Here is a 9,311-nt window from a genome sequence, read left to right as displayed (position 1 = left end):
CCAAAACAACAACAACAACAAAACGAACAGTGAAGAATTGAGAATTCATGAGTTCATACCGAAATAGATGATAGACGTACATAGACACATACATAGATAAGCAGACGTATCAGAAAAACGGAGGCCTCTGGCTGCCAGGACGATGTTGAGGGCAGGCTGGCACACGTGGGGGGAGTGCGCGAGTTGAAAAGGATCATTTTGCCACCATCACAGTAAGACTGAATCAGGCCGGAAACATCAATAGAGTCCAAATTAATGAGCAATCTGGATAAAAGACAGGGTATTTGTATGCTGGTTAAATGTCTTCTCACCCACTCTTTACTCGTTGCAAGGAAGGAAAAATAAAATCGTAGTGACGCAAAGGAGGAAGAAGACAGCACCTTAACCTGATGATCAAACACGTCCCTCCCGGAAGAAATTTCCACTTACTGAGGCACTGGAAAGTCATTCTGGCTTCTCCGTGACTGACCTTGATTTTTATGCAGGCTAAAACCCCGGCTTATGGCCTATCCAACATACGTGGTACATCGGCTTTAGTTATTAAAGAAAAGAGTGCATTGACCAAAATAAAGCATACCCATGTTAAAAATAAAGATCTAATGCCTCCCTTTCTGGGACGCCAGTGCTGCACCTCCTCGGTGATAACACTCCCTTCCCAGGTGCCAAGACCACACTGACTTTCTGTGTACATGCTGGTCTGGCTTTTGGGTTTGGGATTTGGTTGTTCTTTGGGTTTTTTGGTTTTTTTTAACTTTGAAGGAATGTATCCGTGACTTATTTGTATTCTTTGTTCTGACCCAACATAAAACTGTGCTGAAATACCAGGCTTCTCTGGAGCAGTTCCTCAGAGTTCTCTGAGAGGCTGTCTCCCAGCCTATAGTCTTCGATCTGGCTCAAAAGTCTTTTCTATTCCTGATACAGATTGTTTAATAATTGCTTCTAGTGATGTCACTGGTGGGGAACCACTGGGCATCAGGTACCCCAGATGGGAGACCCTCAGAAGAACCTACCACGTGTGTAGGATTCCAATGGAGAATCCACAACCTGACTGTGACCACAGGCAACATCGGAAATAGACAAAATGATGAATGTTCTTCTCCTTTAAAGGGGGAGAGTGTATTCTTGAAAACAAAATCATTAAAGACAAAGAAAGGCTGTGGAAACAATCCAGATTAAAGAGGCTAGAGAGACATCACAACTAAATGTTTCTAGACTTCATTCTGTGGGGAAGGGGGAAATGCTATAAAGGGCATGAGTCAACTACCAAAACTGAAATATCAACTATAGATGATAAAAAGAATTGTGCCAGTGGGAACCCACTGAACGTGAGTATTCTGCTGTGGTTATATAAGATAATATTCCTCTTGTTAGGACACCTCCTCAGAAGTACCTAAGGGTAAATGGTGATAAGGTATATAACTTACCCTCAAATAGTTCAGAATAAAGGTTTTTGTGTAGATACATTAGTTTAATGGCTACATAGTTTCAGTATCGCAAGATGGAAAGCTTTCTGTAGAGGGCTGGTGGTGATGGCAGCACAATCACGTGACTACGCTCAATGCCACTGAACAGTATACTTTAAAATGGGAGGTTCCCACTGTGGTGCAACGGGTCAAGCATCTGATCTCCGCAGCTCAGGTGGCTGTGGAGTTGCTGGTTCAATCCCTGGCTCCATGCAGTGGGTTAAGCATCCTGCGGTTGCCACAGCTTTGGTGTAGGTCACAACTGTGGCTTAGATTTGATCCCTGGCTCGGGAACTCCCATATGCCAGATGTGCAGCCATAAAAAGACAAAAGACGAAAAAATTTTTTTTTCAATTTAAAAAAATAAAAGTGAATAAGGTGGTAGATCTTGTTATGTGTCTTTAGCGGCAGATTTTAAAAGTTACGTACACATAGAGAGAGTGCACGAATGATAATGTACCGAGATGTGTGAAGCTTTTTGCATCTAAGCTGTAGGGTATCCCCCACCCCTTCTCACAATCCTGACAGGTCATCGCTGGACGACTGCCTGACCATCCCACCGCTGCCTATAATCTTGATCTTACTTGCAGTTCCTCTCTCTCCTTTCAAACCACCAACATCTTGCGGTCTCCCAATCTTCAGCCAGTCAACCAAAAATCTCTTGCCACAGGCACCTTCCACCACCAGTCAATCATCCAATGAGTACTTTTTGGTCCTTACATTACTTTAGTCCTCTGCGCTCTTTAACTGATTACCACTCCATTCTTTCTGAAACTATCTCTCCCCTTAATTTTCATGGATCTAAACCTTACTGATTTTTCCATGTCTACTCTTTTTCTTTTTTCATATTCTTGGAGGACAAAAGTCTTCCGTCTATTTTTTTCTGTGCCTTGGTTTTGCTCTTTAAAAAAAGTAACATGTTGTTTTGTTTTGTGTTTAACTGTTCTGTTAGTATACATTTTCCAAGATACAGATGGGTGAGAAAAGAAAAAAAAAAAAAAAATGGAGTTTAGCCCAGAAGAAGAAGAATGGGCAACAGGTTAGAAGAAAGTATTATAAACACTTTGTCCCCCAAATGGTGTATGTTCACAGACACGTGTCAGATTGGAAGGCAGTATCCTCACACATGTACAGGACCAACTGCAACCTCCTGTGCCCAGTGCGGACCCGTCAGCTCAGACAGGTGCCTTGATTTGAAGCAAGAGATGGAGGAGGCTCATTTCTGCAGGTGCTTTTACCTGAGAAAGTGAAACCCTGGGTAATGAGTCAAATCCATTTCACCTGCCTCCACGCATCAAGGCTGTTTTTAAGACGTCTATGCCCTCTAAGGGCCATGCAGCCCAAACAACAAGATGTTTGTCTGAGTTGGTTTGCTGAGAACTTGAAATCAGCTGGGTCTAGTTTGAACTGAGCTGGTTAAGACTAGATAAGACCACCAAACCCCACAACCGGGCACACATCTGTGTCCACTCAGTGACTTTTTGATGTCAGAGGGTGGGAAACGCCACCCTCAGACTGTGCTAGGCACCCCCATCTTGAGCATGCAGAGACTTAGAGCTTGGCCGTATCTGTGCAGACTGCCAACAGCACACCTTTTCCCAATCACATTTCCCCAGGCTTCCTGTGCTCCCCACACCCCAGACGGCTCTGCTTCTTTCTTCTTCACGTCATCAATACCTCCAGCCCCTTGCCTCGGGGAGAGAGGTCTAAGGCTAGCTCTCCTGTCTCCCTCCTTGGCTGCGTTGCAAAGAGGTCCCCTCTTTATCAGTATTCAAGGACGAATGAAGACTTCGCCATGAGAGAACAGGGCAGTATGAGCAACTCGGCCTTCTACACCTGAGATTCATAAAAGGTAAGCACACCTCCACCTAGTCTTGGGATTGTCTTGTGGGAAGCTGGTGGCAGATCTGAAGGGCAGATCTGACAAACCAAGGGAAAAGTGCATTCCGTGTAGCAGTTTGAAGCAACAGGGCACCGTGTTTCTTGAAGGAGTGTATGGGAATATGACAAGAGGTCTGAGAAGCCCCTGATAAAATGTACATCTTACCTTAATGAAAAAAAAAATCCATAAAAAATGTTTTTAAAATGCACATCTTCAGAGTTCCCGTCGTGGCTCAGTGGTTAACCAATCCGACTAGGAACCATGAGGTTGCAGGTTTGATCCTGACCTTGCTCAGTGGGTTAAGGATCCAGGGTGGCCGTGAGCTGTGGTGTAGGTTGCAGATGTGGCTCAGATCCCGCGTGGCTGTGGCTGTGGCTGTGGTGTAGGCCGGCGGCTACAGCTCTGATTCGACCCCTAGCCTGGGAACCTTCATATACCTCGGGAGTGGCCCAAGAAATGGCAAAAAGACAAAAAAAATGCACATCTTCAAGGACATCCTAATACATTTTTATATTCAAACAAATGAATAGATGAGCAAGTATATATTGAGTTTTTAAGATAAACCACAGAACTTGAAAAAAAAAAACCTCCCTGCTTTAGGTGCTTAAAAGTTGGTCTGCCACCATCCCTGGCAGATGGCATTTCCTTCCTTGGCCCTTACAGGCAAGTTTCGGATCGTTAGCAAAGCCAGCGGGGATATGCAATGACATAGGCATTGTTGGTCCTTGGGTACTTTGTGCCTGCCTTTAAAAAAAAATCAACACAGCATTTTAATATTTATGTTAGCTCCATCTCCACTGCACTTCTTCCATTTCTTTTATGCGTATGAGGCCTTTCATGCAGAGATCAGGGATGTAGCCATGACCGACCCTCCCAGCCTGGTCCCCAACAAGGGTCCTCCTGCCCAGGGTCCTTCCAGCCAATCGAACAAGACCAAGTTCAGTTCAGAAGCAAAGCAAAGCTTTATTCTGCGATCAAAGCTTGGAGGGGTTGGAGCTCGTAGTCTCCGCCCCCAGGCGGTGGGCGGGGCTGCTTTATAGGGGCTCCTGCGGGGTGGGAGGGGGCGGTTCGCAGGGCAGGGGCAGCTGTGCCCCTCACGCTCCTGATCAAGATGCTCATGCAGCCTTTCTGCACCGCGCGGCCTGAGCGAAGGTGTCGGCACAGTCCGCTCACACCAGGAATTCTGCTCTGAAGTGCTGAGTGCAAGGCCTCTGCACGCGGCCCATGTGAGCAAGTGAAACTAGATGGAGCACAAGGGAAGAGGAAAAAAAGGTCAGATTTTCGGTTATTTTACCCTAATTCTTTTCTCACTTCCCAGGAATTGTTCATGGGCTTTGCGGGTAACCTCTCCTCTTTGTCTCTCTCCCTCCTCATCCTTGAGGGGCGTTGGGGGCGCAGGGCCGTCTTCTGTAACCGCTTCCTGCTGACGTGGGCGTCGTGCTAACCCCGGGTGGAGGAGCAGAGCGTGTCCCCAGCTGCCTGTAGGTGCTTAATTGTCCCCAGGTCTCGGCCCTGACTGTTCACCTCCCTGAGCGTCCGCCCTTTGTCTGATCTTTTGGAGAAAGGACACAGACCGTCGAGCATGCATGGCCCCAATATCAGCAAGAGAACAATGGTCACGTGTAAAGCTTCCTAAAAAATGAAGGTATCCAGGTCTTCTGCCTGCAGGAAGTGTGCCCTGATGTGGAGGCTGGCCCAGGCCTGAGTCTCCATGGTTACACCGTTGCTGTTTTTCGGAAGGGAAGCTCCAGGCCAGAGAGGGGTTCGGCTGGAGCAGCCAAGGGGTCGTTGCCCCAGGTTGCCTCTTGGAGGCCGGGCCTTGGGGGCCTTTGTCACTGGAGTGTGATGTCCCTGCTGAGAGATGCCTGCAACGTCAGGAGAAATGGGTGGTTGGGGTCCCTGCGTGGGGTCCGTTCCCCTGAGGAGAGAGCCGATCTCGCAGGCTCCTGACCTTGCAGGTTTTTGCATTCCCCCGCCTCCCGGCAGAAGCGAAGGGGTGGGGGGCCAGCTTGGTGGGTGTGGGCAGCCTGTGGTCACCACAGTCCCTGAGAGCTTTCCTGGCTTCTCCTACCCAGAGGGCACACTGACGTGCTCCATCCCGAGGGGTTAAGGTTGCCTTTGCTTGGGGAACGGGAGCCAATGCTCTTTAACTTGTCCCTTGGGGCTCACTGCTGACAGAGCAGCAGCGCAATGAGACGCAGCTTAATCCAGTTTTCTTGAGGTTCTGAGGAAGCTTGGCTGAGGTCCATCCCACGTTCTGATTACTGATGATCAGGCTCTCCAGGCTGAGCAGAAGGTCCATTTTCTTCTCTGCAGTAGCACAGCTCTTTCCTTCCAAATAGCCCACATGCCTGTTCGGTGGCAGAGCCGTACCAGAAATCTGGGTAAACAGTTAAGGTCTTCTCTGTCCCAAGGTCTAAGGCTCCGAGCTCCGGTGAGGGCTATCGGCTCTGCCTTTTGGCAGGTCCCTGGGGTGGCCTTCGTGCCTCTATGACTTGGGTCTAGGAGGTCACTGCATTTCCCGCGGGCCTTCTTCCTCTCTCTCATCAAGTTGTTCCCATCCTGACCCCTTCCTCGTCCACGTTTGAAATGTCCTAGAGAGGGGTGACTGGAGTAGACCATGTGGCCATCAGTTCTATACACTTGGGCTCCAGGAGCCCCCCTTCTGTGGGTGGTAAGGTGGCAGGTTTTTCTGGTAGTCGCTGAGGTGTCCGAAGGCCTCGCTCGAACTTGAATCGACCTTCTGGGGGATAACCATTTTGTTCCCTTAGAACTTACTAAGCCTGGGGAGTTCCCTTGTGGTGCAGGTTAAGGATCCGACCTTGTCACGGCAGCGGTTTGGGTCACTGCTGTGGAGCGGGTTCAGTCCCCGGCTGGGGAATTTCCATTTACCACAAGCCTGGCCAAAACCAAAAAAGAAACCAAAAACAAACAAGCAAAACCCAAAGAATTTACTAAACCTGGTGGGAGCCCATAGAGAGACTGGCTGACCAAACATTAGCTTTTCAGCCTCCCTTAGCAGAGCGGTGGCAGCCGCTGCCGTCCTGGGTGAAGAGACCACCCCACAGCGGTTTGATCTAACTGCTCAGAGAAATGAGCAACACCTGAAGAGGGGTCCTGGTTTGGGAGTTAATATCCCAAAGGTGATACCTTCCCTCCTGCACAGAAAGGTCGAGGGCTTAGCTAAACCTGGGAGGGCTGGGCTGTGGGCCTGAAGTAATTGCTGTTTCCGTTCCCTTTTTTTTCTCTCTTTCTTCTAGGTCCCCACCTGTGGCATGGGGAGGTTCCCAGGCTAGGGCTTGAGTCAGAGCTACACCACAGCCACAGTAACACCAGATCTGACCTACACCACAGCTTACGGTAATGCTGGATCCTTAACCCACTGAGCGAGGCCAGGGATCAAACCCACATCCTCCTGGATATGAGTTGGGTTCGCTACTGCAAAGCCACAACGGGAGCTCTGCTGTTTCCGTTCCTGGAAGGTCCTTGTGTGTTCCGAATTGCATTGCTTTCCTGTCAGCTTTTCATATCGAGGCGTCATTATTAGACCCCAGTCAGGGACCCAGTTTCGGCAGAACCTGACCATCTCCAGGAACCCCCTAAGCTGTCTTCTGATTTTAGGAGGGGCAAGGCTAAAAGCGGCTTCTTTCCCGGGGTGGCTTCTCGTACCTTCTGTGAGATTGCAGCCCAGAGAGGTCACCCTCGTTGGTGATATTTGAGACTTTTTCTCGGGCGCCTTCTGTCCTTTACCGGCCAGGTGGTTGCAGCACTTTTTCCAGAGGCCTCCTTCCGTTCAGGCTGATGAGCAGAATGGGTTTCCCCTCCAGATGGAGACCTTTTAGGTCTTTGGCTACAGTTTCCCCAAAAATGGTGAGGGAGTTTTTGAACCCTTGGAGCAGGACTGTCCCGCAGTGCTGTTTTTGTTGCTTGTTTGGGTCCAGCCACGTAAAAGCAAAGATTTCTCGGGACTCTGGGGCGATCAAATACAGGAGGCGTCTTTGAACTATAATACAGCGTATCCGGTCCTGGCGGATGGCGGCGTGGCTGGCAAATTGTAGGGCTTAGGGACCCTTGGAGGTAGATCCTCGGCATCACTGACGGCCCTGAGGCCCTGTACCATCCGGTGGTCCTGAGTGGGCTTCTTTAAGGGGAGAGTGAAGATATTCCAGGCTCACTGGCCTGGTCTACTAAGGCCCTGGTCCATTAGGCCTGTATAACGGGGCAGTGCCCTCTAAGGCCTCCCAGTGGGGAGGGTACTGTTTCCTCTTGGGCCAAGTATGTCAGGTCTTAGATGGCCAATCACAGGACTGGCTCCTACGGTTCCTCCCACCCGTCCCTGGGCCTAGACTTCAGGATTTATTCCACGAAGGTCAGCGAGCTCTGTTGGGGGAAGTTTGTACTTGGCCATGAACACGGTCGTCTTGTGCCTGTTGTCTAAGGGGACACTGATCTCCAGTTTGTCTCCCATCAGCTGGATAGTAGCCCCCATTTATGTAAGAGGCCTCCTCCTAGCAGGGCTGCAGAGCCTTGGGGTCATACAGGAAGGAATGCATGAGTGTGTGTCTGTCCTATTTACACTCTCAGGGCCCTATGAATGCCTGCTCTTGGGCCTTCCCTGACACCCTCGTCATTTTACAGCTCTCGTGACTGAGCTTGCCTGATCTTGTCTTCAAAACTGAGTAAGTAGAACCTCTGTGGACTAAGGATTCAACAAACGTCCCCCCATGTCCAGTGTCACCCGGGGCTCCTTGGGGGTCAATTGCAGTGCCAGTTCAGGAGCCCCCGGCCTCCTCATTCTTCAGCTATTGGACCCTCTGCCTCCTTCAAGGTCGTGGCTGGGATCTGTCATTTCCACCCCCTGGAGGGCCAGCAAGGGCTGTCTCTTTTCCAGGGTTGTTCTTGTTCACTTGGGGCTCATTGATTGGGCCCAGTTTCCTTGGCTTGTTATCCTTCACTGCGTTGCTGAACAAGTGCCCTACCTAAACCACCTGCACTCGAGCCCTAGTCTCAGGCCCTGGGAGGAACCAGGCTGAAATCCCTTCCAACACTCACTGTCACAGAGAAAACTGGACCTGCCTGATGTTTTCATTTCTTCGTGGGTAACTGCTTTTCCTGAGTTCTCAGATTTCTTCTTTTATTGTTAAAGTTTTATCAGAATACATTCAGTTCTATCAGAATACATTCAGGTATGTTGCTTTTTCTAATAATTGGCCTGGTACCTGGTACTTGCTCTTGATTTTCAGATTGAGAACCTTTCTTTGCATCAAGAAAGTCAACTTCTAAAAATGAAGTATAAGCTTCAGTCACATTCTCTGATGACTGCTGCTGCCGTGATTCTGTCACCCTTTCTGAAATTCTTCTTCTTAAGAGGCTGGATTTCTTCCACCTGTCCCACTTGTAGCTCTCATAATTTTCGCCACTTTGCCCTCTTCTCCTGAGTTGTGGACACCCTCTCAAGTTTGTCTTCTGCTCAACTAACGAGATTTTTAGCAGTTTTCAGCCTCACGTCTGACTAGCCCTTTGGGGTAATGACATAGCTTAGGTGCCCTGCTCACTCCCGTGGCAGGTGTGGATGACATGCCATATCCTTTTGGACCTAGTGACTCACTTCTCTCCAGTGGAATGCTCTTCAGTGCCCACGTCTTTGCTTGGAGGGGCCAAGCATCCTGTGAGCCTCTGGTCCCCCTGGCAGGGTGCAAGGCTATTATTAGGAAAGAGGAAGCAGTAAGTCCAAGCTCAGAGCCCACTGCTCACATTCCCACAGGTTTTGCTCTCATTTCCAGGCCCCGGAGCTGATGATATTTAACTCACAGTGTGTTTGTAAAGGTTACAAAAATAATGGGCATGAAAGTGACTCGTAAACATGAACCTGCCCTCAGTCTAGAATCATCCAGCAGTAAAACCACGAAAACCCTCCAGTTGTGGAGCTTTATGGAATAGCATTGTCATCTCCCCTTATCGATCTG

General features: G+C 49.2%; 1 long non-coding RNA gene across 2 annotated transcripts in view; it reads left to right on the top strand.

Moving 5' to 3' along the window:
• Nucleotides 4,532-9,311, top strand: part of LOC110262193 — a 47,972-nt gene continuing 43,192 nt past the window's right edge. For both annotated transcript variants that reach the window (XR_002346879.1, XR_002346880.1), the window contains exon 1: nucleotides 4,532-4,617. This is a non-coding gene — a long non-coding RNA (uncharacterized LOC110262193). The remainder of the gene's footprint in view (nucleotides 4,618-9,311) is intronic.

This window comes from Sus scrofa, chromosome 8 (assembly GCF_000003025.6).
Source record: "Sus scrofa isolate TJ Tabasco breed Duroc chromosome 8, Sscrofa11.1, whole genome shotgun sequence".
Lineage (NCBI taxonomy): Eukaryota > Metazoa > Chordata > Mammalia > Artiodactyla > Suidae > Sus > Sus scrofa.
Note: the sequence above shows the minus strand (reverse complement) of the source record. Positions and strands in the feature narration are given on the sequence as shown.